At 37.7% G+C, this 21,711-nt stretch overlaps 1 long non-coding RNA gene across 1 annotated transcript; it reads left to right on the forward strand.

The window, feature by feature from the left end:
- The first annotated feature begins 273 nt into the window (after window positions 1-273).
- Window positions 274-3,137, forward strand: LOC110917384. The gene is made up of 3 exons (XR_002580525.2): window positions 274-526; window positions 1,036-1,220; window positions 2,417-3,137. It is a non-coding gene; the product is annotated as an uncharacterized LOC110917384 (long non-coding RNA).
- The last annotated feature ends 18,574 nt before the right edge of the window (window positions 3,138-21,711 follow it).

Genomic DNA, 21,711 nt, shown 5'->3' on the forward strand with positions numbered 1-21,711 from the left:
GTCAATATAGTTCATTAAGACATGCATGAGTGTATCTCTAAACGCCTAACATGACTTATTAAGAATTATTTTATAGTTTTATTTTGTGTGTGTATATATATATATATTCATATTTTATACAACTCTTATATACAATATCCTATTAGTTTTATATAATATATTATTTGATTTCTTATATGAGTTTGATTAAAAATAAATAAAAATAACTTATAACATTTGTTATTTTTATCTATTTGAAATTAAAAAATGCTTTATTTTTCATTCCCCAAATTCAGTTTCCCCACTAAACATACTCTCCTCATATTTCCCTCTCAGTTTTAATTTTTCATTTTCATCTTCCCACCAAAATCTCACAGCCTCCTAAAATGCCCTAATTAAGAATATTTCCTCACGATCCATCTCTTCTTCTCTCTGTGATTTCTTCTTCTTCTCTATCTTTGGCTCATTACTTCTTGATCACCATTTTGTATCGTAACACATTGTTACAAGGGCTTCAAACCAGGACTAACATGTCTTTGTTACTAAGGTACTAGCCGAACTGTATAAGATTATTAGTGTAATTATCTCTTTTATTTCATTATGGTGGTGATCCAGATATGTAACTTTATGATTTAGGGCCAAGATTTTATGTTGTGCCGTTTAAAACTAAAGGTTTAAAGATGCACACCAACTGTTTGATGTAATGCTTCAACAAAGTTTTCAAGATGCAGATTACTGGCCTCTTTTGTGTGATATGGTATTCCATATTTTGGACCTATTAATTGCCTCATACAATCAAATTAGTTCATCTATAGCAGTCCTAAAGATTGTTTTAGATGGTATGGAATGAGGAAGTGTTTTGCATATTAAAAAACTTAGATTTCTTTTGGTATCTTGCCTTTTGTTCTTGTAAGGTATTAAAGATTAGAAATTCCACTAGTTGTTTGTAAAACTCCATTATTTGTGAAAACATAATTGTAATCTATTTTGCTTCTGTGATTCAAAGATAAATATGTATTTTTAGAGTTTATATACGCTAAGTATTGGTATCTGCAGGTCTTACCCAGTATGTTGGGAGGGTTGAGAAGGTCGATAGGCGGTGAAAGAAGAGTGGGTGCTGGTGGTGATCGGACAATCCACGATTGAGAATTTGATTCAGTATGACGCAATTAGTCCGTTCATTGCAGTGGCTGGCTTACATCCTATTAATTATGCGTGTCTATCTTATCACGAGTAAAAAGGTCATCAGCTCTTAATTTACACTTTTTAATGTTTCAGCATGCTACACTTTGATTTTTATAAGTAAGTTTGATTTTTATATTAATTTCATCAGCATAGTTTCTTAAATACTCAGGAGAAAGCTACGAAAGTTGTTTAGGCACAGAAGCTTAGGGTTGAACTATGAAGTCTTAGATTAAAACATGGACCCCTTACATGCTTTTTTAGGTGATTTGTTACCCTTTATATGAAGTTAAAGTTAAATAAAAATGTTTTTTTTTTAAATTTTAAATAACTATCTTATATCTATAATTCTATATGTAATGAAGATTTCTTTAATTATTGTTGCAGCTAGGAATTTAGTACATTCTTATTAGAGGTGGCAAAATCAGCGGGTCGGGTGGCATGTCCGGGTAGAATGGGTTTGGGTTTTTAGGGTTCGGGCCAGGATGGGTCAATTTAGAAAAAAAAAACTGTTTTGGTTCGGGTAATACGTAACGACTTTTTATTCAAGTTCAGATGTTCAATCTATCTGTCATTTTTATATCCTTATAACGTAAATACTATTGGTTGACAATTTAAAGGAGTTAGTATGTATAAAATTCCATCAAAGATCTTTTGCCATGTTATGAATAGGGATGCAAACCAGTTGACCAGAGCCTGAGATCTCTATCGTAAACACTTTTATGTCTATTTTCTTAGAAAGTGTAATAACTAACTAATGCGTTTTTAAAAATAGAAAACAATTTGATACTAATTATTATAATTTGAAATATATATTTATTATATCAGTTAAAAATTGTATAAATAATGGGCTCGTTTAGGCTCCCGAGTCGGTTTAAGCATCACAAGTCAAGCTTGAGCTCGTTTAAGCTCGGCTCGTTTCAAGCTCTTTTTCGAGTGATCTTGAGTAGCTCAGCTCATTTACATCTCTATCGACCACCCATTATTCCTCACGACCCTCATAATTTTCTGTTAACTAATATAATAGTGGACTGGGAAAAACATCGTGTCAGTGACACTAATATGGTTAGGCGATTCTAATTGCTTTTGAAGAATGCCAAGCTTCATCAGCTCGTTATAGAACATAAAAACAAATATTTATGTGTATGCTACTCAACAGGAGTGGCTTTATTTTCACTTGAAAGTTTATCCCTTTTTACTCTTAGCTTGCCTTTTCTTCTCGGTTTTCTTTTTGTTCACTTTTTCTGTTTTGCAGATTGAGCCAATCCCAAGCAGAAATCTGCCTCCTAGGTTTGAACCAAATACATCTCGCAGTGTGAGCGGTTTACATATGATTTTTTAGTTTGTTATTCTCCTTTTCATATGCATGTTCAAGCATGACGAATGCCTTAGTATGTCCCTGGTAACCAAGTAAGTGTTTTATAATTTGCTATATCTTACCAATTTGTTTTTCTCGTCCCCCAATACACACAGTACTGAGGTTTATAGTTGTGATATGCAAAAGTGTTAAATGTAGGATGGCTCTATGTTTTATGTCTACTGGAAATTGTGTATTATTCTGTAGCTAAATGTGTTTTCTTTTTAATTTCTTCTTTTATTTTTGAGAAAATGTTGGTACGTTGGGAACATCCATATACAGATGACGGGACAATTTCTTCAGGAGGTTTTTGCAAGCTAAAGTTGTGAAAAAGCAGTCGTTTGAAACTCATTAAGTGAATAAAGAGGATCATGAAAGAAAAAAAGTTGACTTTGAAGCTATACGACAAGATATTGATATCCAACGACAAGACTTGGAAGATCTGTGTGGAAATGTTACGAAACAACTACAAGTTGAAGATCAAGATGCGTAGAATGTTTTAGTTACTCTTTATTATTGTAATTGACACTTTGGTATTGACTTTTTTTGTTATTTGAGTTTGGAAAAGTATGTTAAGGTACACTATTTGACTAGCAATGATATTTGTGTTAATATTGTTTTGGCTAAATTGCAATTAAATTCATATTAATTATTAACAATTATATTTATGTCAGAAGTTGCATTTGCGTGTAAAAAAGGTTGCATTTACTGTAAAAAAAGGTTGCATTAAGCTTAAAAAAAGGTTGCTATTTTGTAACAAAACTATAATAAAGGTTGCATTATAGTATATAAAAAGTTGCATTTAAGTGTAGGAAAAGTTGCATTAGAATGTAAAAAGGTTGCATACAATAAAGGTTGCATTTGAATAGTAAACGCAACACTTACAAAAATGGTTGCATTAGGCTTCAAAAAAGTTGCATTTGGTCTAATGCAACTGCTTTTAATGCAGCTCCCAATATAAGGTTGCATTAGGCCTAATGCAACCTTTTCAAGGCCTAATGTAACATTTTACTAGAGTTACATTAGCTTCATTTTCTTGTAGTGAGCAAGCAGCCCATGCTCGAACCTTCAACATCAATGCCCGTCAGGCTCAGGCGGATAACAACGTGGTTAATGGTACGTTCCTTGTGAATGGTATTTATGCATCATGTTTGTTTGATACTGGAGCCGATAACTGCTTTGTGTCCTTTGAATTCGAGAAACTCCTTAGTCGTAAGCGCTCTTATCTGTCCTCGTCATTCGAAGTCGAAGTCGCTACTGGAAGTATTGTCACAGTTAGCTCTGTTCTTCGTGATTGTACCCTCGAGCTCAACAATCACATCTTTCCAATCGACCTTATTCCGATGCAAGTCGGAAGTTTCGACATCATAGTAGGCATGGACTTTCTTCGCGAAAACCATGCTGAAGTTGTGTGCTGCGAAAAGATGATTCGATTCTCGCTCGCAAATGGTGATCTTCTATGTGTATACGGTGAAACAGCGTCGAAAGGTCTCAAGCTTATGTCGTGCATTCAAGCCAGCAAGTATCTCCGCAAGGAATACCGAGCTTTCTTGGCCAACATTGTAGTAGCGGAGAAGGAAAAGAAAAAGAAAGTTGAAGTCAGAGATGTTCCAGTGGTCCGTGAGTTTCCTCAGGTGTTCCCTGATGATCTCCCCGGACTACCGCGAAGTCGTGATATCGACTTTCGTATTGACCTCATTCCTGGAGCTAACCCCGTTGCCAAAGCTCCGTATCGACTCGCTCCATCCGAAATGAGGGAACTCTCGAACCAACTTCAGGAATTACTCGAAAAAGGCTTTATTCGCCCAAGCACCTCTCCTTGGGGCGCGCCAGTCCTTTTCGTCAAAAAGAAGGACGGGTCGTTCCGGATGTGCATCGATTATCGGGAGTTGAATAAGCTAACCGTTAAGAATCGATACCCTCTGCCTCGAATCGACGACTTATTTGATCAGCTGCAAGGTGCCAAGTGTTTCTCAAGGATCGATCTACGTTCAGGCTATCATCAGTTGCGGATTCAAGAGGAAGACAGCCCCAAAACCGCTTTTCGAACCCGATATGGCCACTACGAATTCGTTGTTATGCCTTTTGGTTTAACTAACGCACCCTCGGTTTTTATGGATCTGATGAATCGCGTGTGTAAGCCTTTCTTAGACCGTTTCGTCATCGTGTTCATTGATGATGTCTTGATCTATTCCAAATCAAAAGCCGAACACGCGCAACATCTACGTTTGGTTCTCGAGTTACTTCAGGGGAATCAACTCTACGCCAAGTTCTCCAAGTGTGAATTCTGGTTAGAGGAAGTTCAGTTTCTGGGTCACATTGTGAATAGTCAGGGAATACACGTCGATCCCGCAAAGATTGAAGCCTTCAAAAGTTGGATTACGCCTAAGAACCCGTCTGAAGTTCGTTCTTTTCTCGGACTAGCGGGCTATTACCGACGATTTATTGAAGGATTCTCCAAAATCGTTGTGCCGCTTACCGCTCTTACTCATAAAGACAAACCTTTTGTGTGGGGAACCGCACAAGAGTCTGCCTTTCAAACCCTCAAGCACATGCTGTGCAACGCTCCGATTCTTACGCTGCCCGACGGAAGCAACGATTTCATTGTCTACTGTGATGCTTCCAACCTTGGTCTTGGTTGTGTCCTCATGCAGCGAGACAAGGTTATAGCTTACGCATCTCGACAGCTCAAGATCCACGAGAAGAACTATACAACCCATGACCTCGAGCTAGGCGCGGTTGTCTTTGCATTAAAGATTTGGAGACACTACCTGTATGGCACTAAGTGTACAATCTACACGGATCACAGGAGTTTACAACATATCTTCAATCAAAGGGAACTTAATATGCGTCAACGCCGATGGGTAGAACTCCTCAACGATTACGACTGTGAGATTCGTTATCACCCAGGCAAAGCGAATGTTGTTGCCAACGCACTCAGCAGAAAGAGTTACGTGCTCAGTATCCGAAACGTTCAAGCCCAGCATAACCTCGAAGCCCTTATTCGTGATGGTCAACATGCTTGCTTTAACGAGCGTACATTGAAGAGAGAGAGGATCTATCACGATAGAGCTCAGTTAGTAAGCAAAGTTGGTGGGATATTTTACTATCTGGACCAAATCTGGATCCCTAAACGGACCGATATGCGAAAGATTATCATGAATGAAGCCCACAAATCCCGATACTCCATTCATCCCGGTGCTGACAAGATGTACCAGGACCTGCGTTACAAGTAGTGGTGGCCGGGAATGAAACGGGATATCGCTCTCTACGTTGGAAGTTGCTTAACTTGTGCAAGAGTCAAGGCTGAACATCAAAGACCTTCTGGCCTACTCGAACAACCGCCGATACCTATATGGAAGTGGGAGAGTATAGCTATGGATTTCATAACGATACTCCCGCCCACGCCATCAGGTCACGACAGTATTTGTGTTATAGTTGATCGTCTAACCAAGTCAGCCCACTTTTTGCCAATACGAGAAGACTACAAGGTGGAACGACTAGCCCAAATCTACACCGACGAGATCATTTGTAATCATGGTACGCCTCGCGACATCATCTCTGACCGTGATGCTCGGTTTACTTCTCGGTTGTGGGAAACGTTTCAAGCGGCTCTTGGTACGTCGCTTAATCTGAGTACTGCATTCCATCCACAAACCGATGGACAGACTGAAAGAACGATCCGTACTCTTGAAGACATGCTCCGGGCATGTGTCATAGATTTTGGTGGTAGTTGGAACAAACACCTGCCATTGGTTGAATTCTCGTACAATAACAGCTATCATGCCAGCATTCAAATGGCACCATTCGAAGCCTTATATGGTAGGAGATGTCGATCGCCTATTGTGTAGCACGAGATCGGTCACTCACAACTAACCGGTCCCGAGATCCTACAAGAAACGACTGACAAAATCCACCAGATTCGAGACAACTTGGTAAAAGCTCGAAGTAGACAAAAAAGTTACGCCGATAGAAGACGCAAGCCCCTTGAATTTGACGTTGGCGACTATGTACTCCTAAAGGTATCCCCTTGGAAGGGTGTAGTGAGATTCGGCAAGAAAGGGAAACTAGCGCCCCGATATATTGGACCTTTTAAGATTCTGGAAAGGATCGGAAAAGTTGCCAATAGACTCGAACTACCGGAGGAACTCAGTAACGTCCACCCGACTTTCCATGTGTCTAACCTCCGAAAATGCCTTGATGATCATGATCTAATCGTACCACTCGACGATCTTCAGGTCAACGAAACCCTACACTTCGTGGAAAAGCCTGTCGAAATCATGGATCGCCAAACCAAGCAACTCAGGCGCTCACGTATCCCTATCGTGAAAATCCGATGGGAAGGCAAGCGAGGCGCGGAGTTCACTTGGGAACTCGAAAGCGACATGAAGGCCAAGTACCCGCAGTTGTTTAAATAGATCTGAAGCATCAAATTAGTAAAATGACTCACGGTGATGTGCAGCTTCGAGCTTAATTTCGGGACGAAATTCCCTAAACAAGGGGAGGCTGTAACACCTCGTGATTTCGAATGCCAAAGTCAAAGTCAAAGTCCAGGTCAACTTTGACTTCTTTGACTGTAATTAGTCGATTTGTGTTTTATTTGTATTATGTGCAGTAAGTGTTGTCTAAATGAAATGATCGAATGATTAATCAATGCGACCGATTTACGACTGTGAATATTAAGAAGTAACAATGCGATAAAGTTAATCAATCAATAATCAAGTTAATCAAATCAATCAATCGAACTCGAGACTCGAAGCTATGCGAAACTGGTGTGGTAATGCTTACGTATGTGTGTGCCTTATGTGTTACTTGTGCATGTTTACCTTACGTTTTGTGTGGTATTCAAGCGAATCAATCGAAAATCGAATCGAAACTCGAAAGGCAATCGAACTCAATCGAAACCGACATCGAAGCATGACTTATAGAAGATTATATGATAGATATAGTAGTTGGGACTGAAAGTAATTTGACTAGGAACACTATCGTATTCGGATCATCGTCCATCGAAATCGAAACATCGAAAATCATCGCGAAATACTCAAAAAGGGTTGCTGATCGAACAAGAGGCATCCTGATCGAACAGGCCAGCCGATCGGCTAGCATGTTCCTAGCCGATCGAGCAGACCATTCGATCGGAGCTCCTGGCCGATCGGCTGACACCTTCCTCTTTTGGAGCCTATAAATAGCCCTGTCATTATCACCCTTACTATTTTTGGAAAGCTCCGACTGAACCAGCCTTGTTCTTCACCTTCTCTCAGATTTCTCTCAACTCCGGTAAGTTTTCACTCTAATTCTTGTACGTTTTTGATCATTACGTGATTCTACACCTTTCTATCCTTCAAAACTTGATTTCTAACCATGAAATCACCAAGATCTAAGTGTTCTTGGGTGATGTCATCATGGTGTTCTTGAAGAACATCAAACTTTGGCCTCATTCAACCATGAATAGCTTAGATCTGACCGATTTCCACATGAACAAACTAAGATTTGTAAGAATCTTAACATTTTTATGAATGATTTCCAACTTTCTTCAACAATTTACACTTAAAACCTTAAAACCGATAGAAACGGAACTCGAACCAACTAACTAATCATTCTAACGGTTAAAAGGTTCAAGATTCGGATACTATCTACAAGGTTCACCGATTTCGGGTTAAACATCAAACTACCGTTCCGAACAGTTCACCAGCCGGACTTGGGTGATTCCTGTCCGAACCGGTGAAGCAAGTAAAGACCCACGTTATAATGGTTTAACTCGCTGTCGAAACACCTTAAAATCATGACAAATGACCAAACAGCCAAGTGTTAGACGAAAGGCCGACCAGGTCAGGACTGCTGGCCGAACGGCTAGGCTGTTCGAACGAACAGCCCGGTCGATCGAACATACCAGCTGATCGGCCGGGCCAGCCGATCGGCTAGCACATGGTTCCACACTTTTCAGATTTCATGAAGCATGCTATTGACGAAGTGATGTTCGATCGAATACACTACTCGATTGGTAAACATTACTCTTCGGATCATGAGATACTATGCTTTAACACTCAATCGAATTTGCAACTCGTTCGTAGTGTGGAGTGCCAGCCGATCGAACAGACTGTTCGATCGAGCGACATTCTGCTGAGGACCACCTCTGAAGTTCCTAACCGATCGGTTAAGCCGCCGATCGAACAGACCGTTCGATCGATCGACCTGAAAGGTAAGAACACTTCAGTGTTCTCAAATACTACAACGAAAACTTCAAAAGTTCAAACCATCATACACAAACACATCAGAGGAAGAAACAATCCACTCGAATGGGCCAGCCGATCGAGCCTACCGGCCGATCGAACAGGACTTTTCAAACGGACTTTCAAGCCAATCGAACAGCCCATTCGATCGAACCTGTTTCAAGCCAAAAGAATGCCAGTAAATCGAGAGGGGGAGTCTGAAGATAGAGGGAAAGAGAAAGCCCAGAGACTGGTCTAGACTGCAGAAGTGAAGACACAGTTTTACAGTCAAGGTGTGTTGGCGACTCCATCAACATCTGAGGGGGAGTCTGTTAGTGCACTACATCTGTTGATTACGTCTAGGTGTCTAGGATCAGGTCTTATGTCGTATTGTATAAGCATAGGGCACGAAATACGAGAAAACGGGAGTCTGTATAGGTTTTATATGTGTGGGTCGCTCATAGGAACATAGAAGTTTTGGGTCGCTTATGTGTCAAGTGTAGGTCGCTTATGTGTACATGTCTGGACCGCTCATATGGACATGTGACACATGAGCGGTCCTAGCAGCTTATATATAGGTGTTGCTTGAGCGATCCTCATAAGGGTGTATGTGAAATTCCACACCGAAGCTCTGTCGGTGTGACGATCGAGCTGTAAAACGTTTGTTATCAATAAAACAAGCAGTTAGAAAGGAGAACAAGCTACTTCTACTTGTATTTCTTATTATTCCGCATCTGAAACGCAAGAGATAACCTCTGAGTGACTCGTTCGGGTCAGCATACGATCCTACAGATCGACCAGACTATTCGATCCATTTACACTTGTTTGCATCTCCGCGTTACTCATTGTTGTGCTATCGAACTATTCAGGCTAACCCTACTCTCAGCGCTCCCTTCAATCCATAACCAATCACAGTGAGTATACTCGAATCTCTTTTTGCTTTAGCACTTTTGGGTGTTACATACGTTACTTATCGAAATCACAATCGAACACACTATTCAAACTATTGAACGCTAACCGATTGCATGTATTACGTGACTAAATGTATGCTTGTTGTTATGTTTACACGTGGAATGCTGTCTACCTGCCTTAGCAACGTAGTACTATAGTTTGGACTCAGCACCCGTTCACACGGGGGTTGTTAAGGACAATTACTTGCATGGATTACGGTGGTAATCATGTATTGCGAACTGTCTCGGACAGTCAACCCGCAGTCGTTGGTATCGATAGGTCCATGTCGATAATTAACATGCATCATTTCCCTCTGTGTACGTGTTGGTTATGCGTAAACTATTCGAACTCTATATGCTATTATCAAACTTGTATGCTCACCTGTACATTTTATGTATTGACTTTATTTTAACGTATGTGACAGGTGTTTAAGGTATTTGCTTGCTAGGGAAGTGAAGCTAGAATAAGTTTCTAAAAGCCCCCAACAAATAGTTGTCTGCCAAGAACAAGCGTCTGGGGCATAGTTGTCTGTATATCTTGTCCTCTGGCAATACAGCCAGAAAGTCAACAGAATAGGGGTCTAGAAGCAGATAAACAATTGCTGTATTTATATTTGAATCTGAGTTATCGGAACAGGATTAATTGTTTGGATGTTATCTGTAATAACTTGTTATTTATTCGGGATACGGTATGGGATGTATGACTTTAAACTGAATTTGATTTAATAGTTGTTGTGGAAACTTCTAGACAATCTGTTTCGCTCAGTGCCATGCCCCGATGATTCCGCCATCGGTTGGAGTGTGACACTTAATTTCGTTGTTCAATATGATTGGTTGCTCGATCCTGGTCGTGTCACGCCTCCAAGTGGTGATACTCCGCATGGTGGATTCTGGGGGTGTGACATTATTGAATTCGGTTAACGCCAAAAATCTTAAACCCCAAAAATAAATCAAAATTTGTGAAAAGCGGAATTGGAAAAGCGGAAGATAAAATGGCAAAAAAGCCCATACGCCCGAATTATATCGTGCGCCACGTGTTGGGCCAAGATGCGTTCTCACCGTTCTCACACTTTTGAGTGTTTTCTCCTGATCCCGTTTCTCTCTCAAAAGTGTGAGAACGCTTCCTGGCCTAACACGTGTCACGCGGGATAGAGAAGGGCAGAGGGGCTTTTTTGTCCTTTCATGTTTCTTTTTTTAAACGCGTGTCACATCCCGTTTCCATTTTTTGGCGTTTAATTAATACACCGCGTTTTATTGTTTGTAGATCAGGATCATAGTTAATATTTTGGCCTTTTAATTATGTTTTGGCGTTTTTATTGTTTTTTTAAATCAGGATGCCTGTCTATGATGTAAAAAACATCAGTAATTTTCTTGATGTTTATTATATCAAGTAGGATACAGGTCTATAATTTGACAGACAATTATGGCGTTTTGAAAAGATAAATAAATTCAGTTTTCCATGTAGTGGCTTTTAAAATAATTTATTGTTTGGCAATAATGTTACCATCTCTTCATTTTACTGTTTAGCAATTACTGTTTCGTTCAACTTCATCGATGAATTAGTGTTGATTTTTCAGTAATACCTTGTTTGGCGTTTTTGGCATTTTATAGCAACATTGTGCTTTGCTAGCATCCGTTCTCTCAGTTTTTACACTATCAGTCGTTTTGTTGTTTTTGGCGCTTTATATTAATTTTTTTAGTAGAGAATAAGATAATAAAATCAGAGAATTAGATAACAAACAATAGAAACTGAAAAAAAAGTTATAATCTAATTTCTCTTCCAGATCTTCACTGTCATCAGCCTCTTCTACTTTAACATTTTTGGCGTTTTGAACCTGTTTTGAATACCTTATGTAGATCCTTTTTTTTCCTACATAATGCCCGTCTTCATTAAGGGGTACAAGTCTTTTTTTCTTCGTTTTTTCATGAAAATTTGTCCATCTCATTCAGCAAAAGCTTATAGATATACCCACCTCAGAGTAGAATCCATTCAGTGAGACTTCATTCAGAACAATACTCAATAAATAAGAAATGACGTTCCGCATCTGTGGCTTTTTTTAAGTATCTTTTTTGGCGTTTAAAGTGAATGGTTTGTTGGAAAGATGGCGCTTATTTTTTGGTGGTGTGGTCAGTTGATTGTGCAGAGATGTCTCTCTTATAGGATGTTTTTGGCGCGTAGTTTAGGCGAGATTTTTATTTATAATAAATGATATTAATAAAGTAGCTGTCTTTTCAGTTACTCTGTGTATTTTTTACTGGTTTTGTTCAGGTTTTTATGAGTTTTATGGTCTTAGACATTCCATCTTCAAGTTTGGTGTTTTTTTAATGGCTTTAAGTAGTTTTTTGGCGTTTGTTTCCATTTTTAGCTTTTAATAATTCTTTTCTAAATTACTTTTATTATAGGTTGGGAATTTTTGGCGTTTTACTTCATTATGGCGTTTCACAATAATTAAGACTTTTGGCGTTTTATTAATATAATGTTATTTTTTTAATTCTAAGTTGAAAAATACATAACAAACAACAGAAAAAGAAAATTAAAAAAATAAAAATAGAAACAATTCATCTTTCAAATCTTCACTATCGTTAGTCTCTTTCTTCTTTGAAACATGTTCACTGGCGGTTTGGCTTTGTCATGCTTGTGTTTTTTTGGCCGTTTGGAAAGGCAATATGATATGAGTTTTTTGTTTGAATATGTATCTTCAAACCACTCATCAGTTTCATTCGTCTAATTCTTGCCATTATAATATTCATCAATAACAAAACACAAAAACTGACATAAGTCTGACCCCAGTATCTTTTTCTTGAAGTTTTGTCCATCTCATTCAGCAAAATGTTATTTGAGTCGCAACACCTCAGGAAAGAATGCATTTTCCAAAACTTCACGTAGAACAATATTGAATATACAAGAAACGATTTTTGGCATTTTTGGCGTTTTTCTGAAGAAATAGCGTATCTGAAAGAAAAGTCCATTTTTTGGAAATTTTTAATATTTGAGAGATTTGGCGTTCTCTAAGATGATTGGTATATAATAAAATATGGCGTTTTTGAGTAGGTTTGTTTGGTGTTTTGGATTTTTTGGCGTTGTAAGATGAATGTTATATAGTAGAAATATGGCGTTTTCAGGTTGGGGGAGCTGTGTTCTTATGTATGAGAATGTTTTGTTTATATAGGGATGCGTTTTGGCCAGTAATGGCGTTTTATTCATTAGTTGGCGTTTTGGTATAGAAGTGTAAAGACATTTTTACCCTTAATGAAGTGCATCGACTCAATAGAATTCGTGTTATTTACGAAAACGCCACCGCACCATATAGTCTACATACATGTAGGTAATTTAGCATACACATAAACTACATGTGTGTAGGTTATTTAAAAACTGAAGAATTTTCATATTTTGTTTTAAATATCTAGTGTGAGAAACAATAAATCTTACATTTATAACATTTTCATTTACTTTTTAGGTTTTAGGATTGAAAAAATGAGTAATTCATTTTGTTCTGCGTGTTCTCGCAATATTTAGTGTTCTGCATAGAACCTTCCCCTATATATATATATATATATATATATATATATATATATATATATATATCGGACAAAGATTCGTTAGGAACCACCCTTTATTGCGAGAACCAATGTGAACACAACCAAAAATGCCTAAAAATAGCTAAAAAACACACAATGTTTTTTTAATATTTTTTATAAAAAAAATCGCTACTTTTAGAAGCAAAAAAAAAATTTTTTTTTGGCTACTAAAAGTAGCGATTTTAACATGAAAAATCTTTAAAAAAAAATGTTTAGATTTTTTTTTATTTTTTTAGATTTTTTTTAGGTTTTTTGGGGGTTTAGTTTTTAGCATTTTAGCTTGGGGGGGGGGGGTGGGGGTTAGGTTTTTTTAGTTATTTTAGGTTATGTTCACATTGGTTCTCGCGGTTCTCGCAATAAAGGTGGTTCTCGCATGAACCTTATCCTATATATATATATATATATATATATATATATATATATATATATATATATATATATATATATATATATATAGTAGGAGTTGGGTGGAAAGTCTATTTTTCCTAGAAAGTCTGGGAAGGAATAAGAATTGGACATGTGTCATTGAGGGATTTTAAGTAGAAGGGCTATCATGTAATTTCACATTTTAATTTTATTTTTGGAATGTATCTTCATTAACTAAAATTCCATGATTTTCGGAATTTTTATTATTTTCAAATTCAAATCTGGAAGTCAATGTGTTCATTAACTAAAATTCCATGTCACATTACATCGCATATTCCATTGTTCAGAAGATTACTGGAATTTATCAGCATGTTCTTGGTGATGTGTTTTAACAGTTTACAGGGCTAAAGTCATTTTTTATAGATCCCACAATATAAAGATGGTAAAACACAGTGTATGAATCTGATTGCTGTTAAAACACAACTGTATGAATCTGATTGTTGTTAAAACACAACTGTATGAATCTGAATGCTAAAACACAAGTGTATGAATCTGCTTGCTGTTAAAACACAACTGTATGAATCTGTTTGCTGTTAAAACACAACTGTATGAATCTGAATGCTAAAACACAACTGTATGAATCTGTTTGCTGTTAAAACACATCTGTATGAATCTGGATGCTAAAACACAACTGTATGAATCTGAATGCTAAAACACAACTGTATGAATCTGGTTGCTGTTAAAACACATCTGTGTGAATCTGCTTGCTGTTAAAACACATCTGTATGAATCTGGATGCTAAAACACAATTGTATGAATCTGAATGCTAAAACACAACTGTATGAATCTGTTTGCTGTTAAAACACATCTGTATGAATTTGCTTGCTGTTAAAACACAACTGTATAAATCTGTTTGCTGTTAAAACACATCTGTATGAATCTGAATGCTAAAACACAACTGTATGAATCTGCTTGCTGTTAAAACACATCTGCATGAATCTGGATGCTAAACCACAATTGTATGAATCTGCTTGCTGCTAAAACACAATTGTATTAATTTGCTTGCTGTTAAAACACATTGTCAAGAAAAGGGAGATGATTAGAACAATATTTGAATGGTGATGATGAACTCGGAGATGGTGGAGATGGAGAAGTGTTTTAATTTGATCCGGTGCTCTCCATCGTTTCTAAAGTTATCTTCTTCCATGATTGTAGTTATTTTTTTGTAGGAATTGGGGTTTCCAAGATGGGTTTGGAGAGAGAGAGGGAAAATCACTTGAATTTAGGAACTGGGCGGTTATCTAATTGATTTAAAACACGGCCATTGACAAAATTGCCCCTACTCATTTAAAACAATCAATTAATTAAACTCAAATATTACAAGATTGCCATTGATTTAATCTCAACCCTTAAACACACCAATCGGATGGACCAGATCGCTTCCTAAACTTTCTAGGAATCAGCATTTCTGGTGAGAACCACCAATCAGTATGAACACAACCAAAACTACTTCAAAAATCTTAAAAAACACACATTTTAAAAAAATCACATTAAAATCACAACTTTTTGTTAATATTTTTTTATTAATAAAAAGTCGCAATTTAAATGTAATTTTTTTAAAACAATAAATAAATTTTTAGCATTTAGTTTTGGGGTTTAGATTTATGGTTTAGTTTTTAGCATTTAGCTTGGGTTTATGCTTTTTATTTTAGGTTTTTGGGGGAGGGGTAGGGGTGTTCAGAATTCGTTTCGAATTCGAAAAATTTGAAATTCAATTAAACTCGATTCGATTATCAAGAATTTGTTTTGATTATAAGAATTTGAATTTGATTCAATTCGAATCAAGTAAATAAAATATGAATTTGTAATTCCAAATTCGATTCGAAATTCGATAAATTCTTATTTATTATTTTTATATATAATACATATATAACTTTTATTGGGCTATACAATAAATTATTTTCAAAAATTATTCCAAGTATTAAACATTACCCATTACCAAACCCACTGCATGACCCATAAGTAAAACCTGAGTAATAAATCTATCAATAGATTTCTAACCCTTAAAATATTAATTTGTAATGTGGAGTAATTATTCCCAACTTCTCGTTTTGAATTTTAGACTTATGGTACTTTATATGGAACTTTTTAATGTCATATCGTGTTTATGGCTGCTTTAAAATTTATGTTTCTTTTCGATAGTTTTTTTGCATGTTTTGAAAGAATCTGAATCAAATTGAATTTATTCGATTCGAATCGAATCGATTTCGAATTTTTAATCGAGTACGAATTGGGTTTTTTATTCGAATCAAATTCGGTAGGTTCTAATTGGATTCAAATTCAAGGGAAAATAAAAATTATTCGAATAATTCGAAAATTCGAATTCGATGAATACCCCTAGGGTGGGAGGCTTAGGGTTTTTTTTTTTGGGGGGGGGGGTGGGGGTTTTAGTTTTGGGTTGGTAGTTGGATGGGGGGGGTTCATTGTTTGTTTTGGGTTTATTTTGGTTGTGTTCACAAATGGTTCTCATGGTTCTCACAATAAATGGTGGTTCCCGCATATAGGGGTGAACATAAAATCGAATTAACCGAAACCGAATAACTGAATTAACCCAACCAAAACAATAACCTATGATTCAGTTATTGTTTTTTGAATTACCAAACTTTTAGTTAATCATATATTTAAAAACCGAAAATAACCGAACCGATTAGCCAAACACACACATACACACACATATTATATATATATAGGGGAGGGTTATCTTGAGGCCGCTAAATATTGCGAGAACCGTGAGAACAAATGAAAAAACCAATCAAAACCATTTTTTAATATAAAACTCATTATAATTAAAATACATAAAAAAAAAGAATTTACAATATCAAATAATTCATTTCTCCTCTAAAAATCACTCTTATTAGATTTTTTACACATGTGTAAATATAATAAATTTACACACGTGTATATGGCAAAATTACACATGTGACAACCCGCATGTTTTGTTTCGTACTGTTTCTTTTTATGATGTAATTCTGTTAATTAATAAAGTGGTATTAATACAAATTGGGTTTAAATATTTGAAGTATATGTATATGTATGTGTGCATTACTGTTAAAAAGATTATTAATATTATTATTATAATAATCCCAGCCAACTTACACCCCCACTCGTACACTCTCCTCAATGGGCCTGAAGTCCGATAAGCCCAGGTTTCTTGGACCGGACACTTTTCCCTTTGGGCCTCACCCTTGCCGCACACCCATAATCATTGTGCATGTGTGCGGTATTACGAGAGCAACAAGATTCCATTTCCCATTGTGCGGCATCTTGGGAGTGTATAAAAAACCCTTTCCCATATGCTAACCCTAAAACCCTTTCCCCAAAAACATTCCTCAGCCACCTTCTCTCTCTCTCCTCAATTTAGCAACTTTTCCACTTTGGGAAACCCTTCTTCTCCAAGGCAGTCAACACAATGCATCATAATCATCAAAGCTTCATCATCTTTCTGGAAGATCTCTCCTTTTTATTCGCACACTCTTTTCTCTTTCTTATTTCTTCCATTCAGGTTAGTAAAACTCATACTTTCTTCTTGTGTTTTCATTAAATATTTGAATGAAAGATGTGTTCTTGATATGATGATTCTTCATTGCATGTTCCTAGTTGATTCATGGAATGTTTGTGATACTTTGTTTTAAATCTATGAAATAAGTGAAATTTCTCTTGATTGGACAATAATCCGAGATGTTTATGTATTAGGATTCTTGTATGCTATAAGATAATGAAGATCTAGGGTGTTATAATGAGTTTGGTTAGGCAATAATTTAAAACGGTTCATTGTTCTAATTTATATAACTTCACTGTGTTAATTTCATGGTTTGATGGAAGTGTTGATGATGATTCATGAATGATCATGTTTGAGAATAATTTTATGTGTTCACTGTTTTCACGCCTATGAGGGTGTCTTAACTTTCTCGTGGTAACTAATGAGTATATCATGGGGTCATAGGTTTAGTGTATCGATAGAGCTTAATCACACGTGAAACAACTTTACCCTAGTATTGGTTACTTATGATATGCTAATATTATTAGGGATGTCTTGGTGCTTATTTGTATGATGTGCCAGTTTGCGTTTCTGACACATAACACGTTTGGATATAACACACATTCTAAGGTGAGTTCGCGGCCTCTATTCTTTTAAATGTTTTTGAAACACAGGGGGAGAAAGCATGCGCTACGTTATGGTAAAGTAATGTCACATTACGGTAAAGTAATTTCATAATGACATGATAAAGTAACGTTACAACTGTTAGGGTTTTTGTTATACTGTTATGGTCACAAAGTAGCATTTATCACATTAAGTCCTCACAAACCTCGGACCGTTAGTATTGGGTGGATAGCGGGGGAATTTTGAGTAGTACTACTGGGCCTGACAAGCCCCACTCGAGCTAGTCGTGCTAGCTAGACCAGTAATGGTCAACGGGTGTAGAATTGGCCTAACTTATCGCCATGGTTAGTGATAGGCCTTGCAAATAGAGGCAACAACAGTCAGCTTCGGTTTTGAACTCTTTTGTGACGTAACATAGGTTAGCTACCTACAAATATAACAAGTAACTGCTAAACACTATAATTGTTGTTTCGGGTTTGAAACAGTGGAAAACTGATGTGTGTAAAATGCAACATATAAATTACATCAATTAAGGCATAAAACTAACCCTTTTTAAGTACTAATGTTGGAAAAAGAGTGTTTTTGTCTTCCTTTTGTATTTTCAGGATGAAATGAGCTCAAATTCACAAAAGAAGCAAAAAGACAGCTAAATCTAACATAAATACAAGAAAAGGAACAAAAGTGGATTGCCCGACCCCTCACGGCATCCTCCCAAGCAAGAATAGAGAAGTCAGAAGACTGAACACGCCCCGTGCTCAGCCAGCACGGGGCCGTACCCAAGAAGCAGCAGAAAAGAAAAACCTATAGAAGCTTCTATTGCCCACCATGGGGCCGTGTCCAGTGAGCACGGGGGCATGGCGAAAGTACAGCAGGCGCATTAATTGTAATTGCGAATTACAATTAATGAAGAGAGATAGTGTCAGACGGGCACGGGGGCGTGTCCAGCGGACACGGGGTCGTGCCCAACCTTCTGTTCAGCCTATAAATATGAGTGCTTGGCTTCATTTCAACTCATCCCTTGGCACACCACCTCTCTCACACTTCATCCACCACCCACCACCATCACAACACCATCATCCACCACCATCATCCATTGTCCATCATAGAGTGTGTGAGTCGTCTCGGGATCCAAGATTGATCGTAAGAGTTCTTGACAATCAAGGCCATGTTTGCCTAAGTCTCTTACATCACTTGGTGAAGACAAGTGTTTAGTATAATAATTTTTATTTTTAATCTTTTGCACTTTTTATTTGGTTTTGTATTAATGACTTTAATAACTAGTTACTTATGTTGAAGGTGATCTTTCCTTATCGTTTGTCCGTGGTGTCTTGGCATTATTTTACTGTCTATATAAAATAAAAGATTTTCACCATTAATATCTCCACGGTCTATATGGAGGTATGTTGGCTACCTGGTCGGGGGTTAAGGGAACGGTTTGGTAAGGGTCTTGCCCTTGTTCAGCGTTTAGAGGTCCTGCAAGGGACCTGGGTCAAATTTAGTAGGATATCCTTCAATGCCCATAGGTATTGGATGGCGGGGATCCAAACTCTTTGACCCCCTCATAAGTTAACTACTATTAATGCTATAACCCGGCTATTTAGGACTGTATCCCTGCTGACTCAGACTACTTAGCCGAGGGTAACGTCACCGCCAAAAGCGGGGCCTACCATAATTTGCATTAATAACTTAATTCATTATCTTTCAATAATCCGACCCTTTAGGATTGTATCCTTGCTGACTCAAACTACTGGGTTGAGGGTAACGTCACCTTCAAAAGAGGGGCCTACTACAATAACTAAGATAATCTCTTAAACAAGTGCAAAAGTGTGAAAATAATCAAAGGTTATACTAATACACGAGTCGGATCGAAGTGATTCATCTTGTCTATCTGTTTTTATTTTTATTTTATTTTTCAGCATTTAGTTAGTTTTTATTTTCTTAGTTTAAAAACTTTTTCTAACTTTTTGATTTGATTAGACGTTGAGGATAAACCGGTACTAAAAGCTCTTGTGTCCTTGGACGACCTCGGTATCTTACCAACACTATACTACGTCCACGATGGGTGCACTTGCCCATATGTGTGTTTAGTGTTAGTAAATATTGTGTTTTATAGATTTAAAACTTGGCTAAAAGTGTAAAAAGGGCTTAAATATATATCTAAAATTATATACACACTGACACGCATCAAGTTTTTGGCGCCACTGCCGGGGACACAAGGATTTTAAGAAAGTTAGGAATCAACGGCCTAATCATATTTTTATTTTTCTTTTTAATTTTTTTGGATTTTCTTAGTTTTTCAGCTTCTGCAGAGCTCAGCACGGGCCGTGCCCGCTGAACACGCCCCCGTGCTCAATCATTGGAACTGGTAATCCTGTTTTAAGTCAGACAGTAAGCTGAACACGGGGCCGTACTCACTCAACACGCCCCCGTGCCCAAGTTTCACTTACTAAAAACAGAACCGTTAGATCCCGGCGGTTGGTAATTTCTGACATAAACATGAGTGATAGTAATTCTTTTTACTTTCGGCACTCTTATGGTAAGTGGTGTCAATTACGTGGAGGCGAACATGAAGAATTAAAATGTTACTTTCTAAATTATAGGCCCCACTACATAGAGCCACCAATTCCTTATAACCTTAAGAGGGGCGAAAGTAAAAATAAGCACTATCTCTCCCTCGAATGCGCCCAGCCAGATATTCTAGGGGAAATGCTCCTTGACGAGTTATTTCAACTAGAAGAACTAATTCTAAATTGGTCAAAAGAACTTAGGAAGGATTTCATTGATCCGCCCCAAGACGATGACCATGAAGAAATGTTGGAACCGCATTCCGACAACCTTGTTGCTCCCAAAAATACCTTCATACCTAGCGAAGACTTGGACGATAGTCGTCCCTGTGCTGATTGTGCCGTGAAGGACTCTCCATCGAATTCGTTCGGTGCATACATAGACCTGAGCGATTCGGCATACACCTTCTTTAACGAGAGCCCGGGAAAGGGTTGGACTTGTCCACCTAGAATGAAAATAGGAATTACCCTCACCGACAACCTCTTGCGTTCTCGCCTTAGTCTAGGACAATTAAGGTATCTTAGGCACTTTGGGGTTGTTCCATCCAGTAAGGAACCACCCGATATCAACGAGATCCTTAGGAGTGACAAAACTCCATAAGACAGCCTCCAGACACGGGGCCGTGTCCAGGTCAACACGCCCCCGTGCTCACCTAAAAGATTCTCTGCTGATTATGTCAAAATACGGACACATTTGTGTCAGGATTTCCTCTGCACACGGGGCCGTGTTCAGCGAACACGGGGCCGTGTCCAGTGCACTGTCATTTTCTTTAAATGCAGCCTGATTCCTGCTCATTTTTTACCACTTCACTAGACAGAGATTCCTGGGATCTTCACTCATACCATCCTAGGTAAGTGCTAAAAGAAGGTTCCCAAGGACCATCTTGTCCCTTCCACTTTTATTCATTTCCTCTTCTTTCAAAAATTTTTCAACATTTCCTCCATGGAAGCTTGGAAACTCCATGATTCCAACTTTCTATGTGAAGTTTGTAAGATTATTTGCTAAGGATTCTTGTTTAAAGTTAGTTGTATAACTTTGTTTTAAATTATCTAAGCTTAAAACACAGTTAAAAATCATGAAAATAATTTAAAACTCCAAGACTCCTTAGCCTAAAATCCTGCAGACAAATGGACACGGGGCCGTGCTCAGCGAGCACGGGGCCGTGTCCGAGGTACTGTTTTGTAAAAATTTAGCTTTCTTCGGTTTCTTTCACAGAAAATGGCCAGCAGAACAAGCGGAACATCTTCAAGAGGTAACCGACACGGGAGGAGGTCATCAACAGCAGAAGACTCTCTTGTAAACTATGTTTACGCCCTAAGGGAGGCTATTGATGAAATGACGGGAGTGGAGGAAGCGTTAGTG

Source organism: Helianthus annuus, chromosome 16 (assembly GCF_002127325.2).
Source record: "Helianthus annuus cultivar XRQ/B chromosome 16, HanXRQr2.0-SUNRISE, whole genome shotgun sequence".
Lineage (NCBI taxonomy): Eukaryota > Viridiplantae > Streptophyta > Magnoliopsida > Asterales > Asteraceae > Helianthus > Helianthus annuus.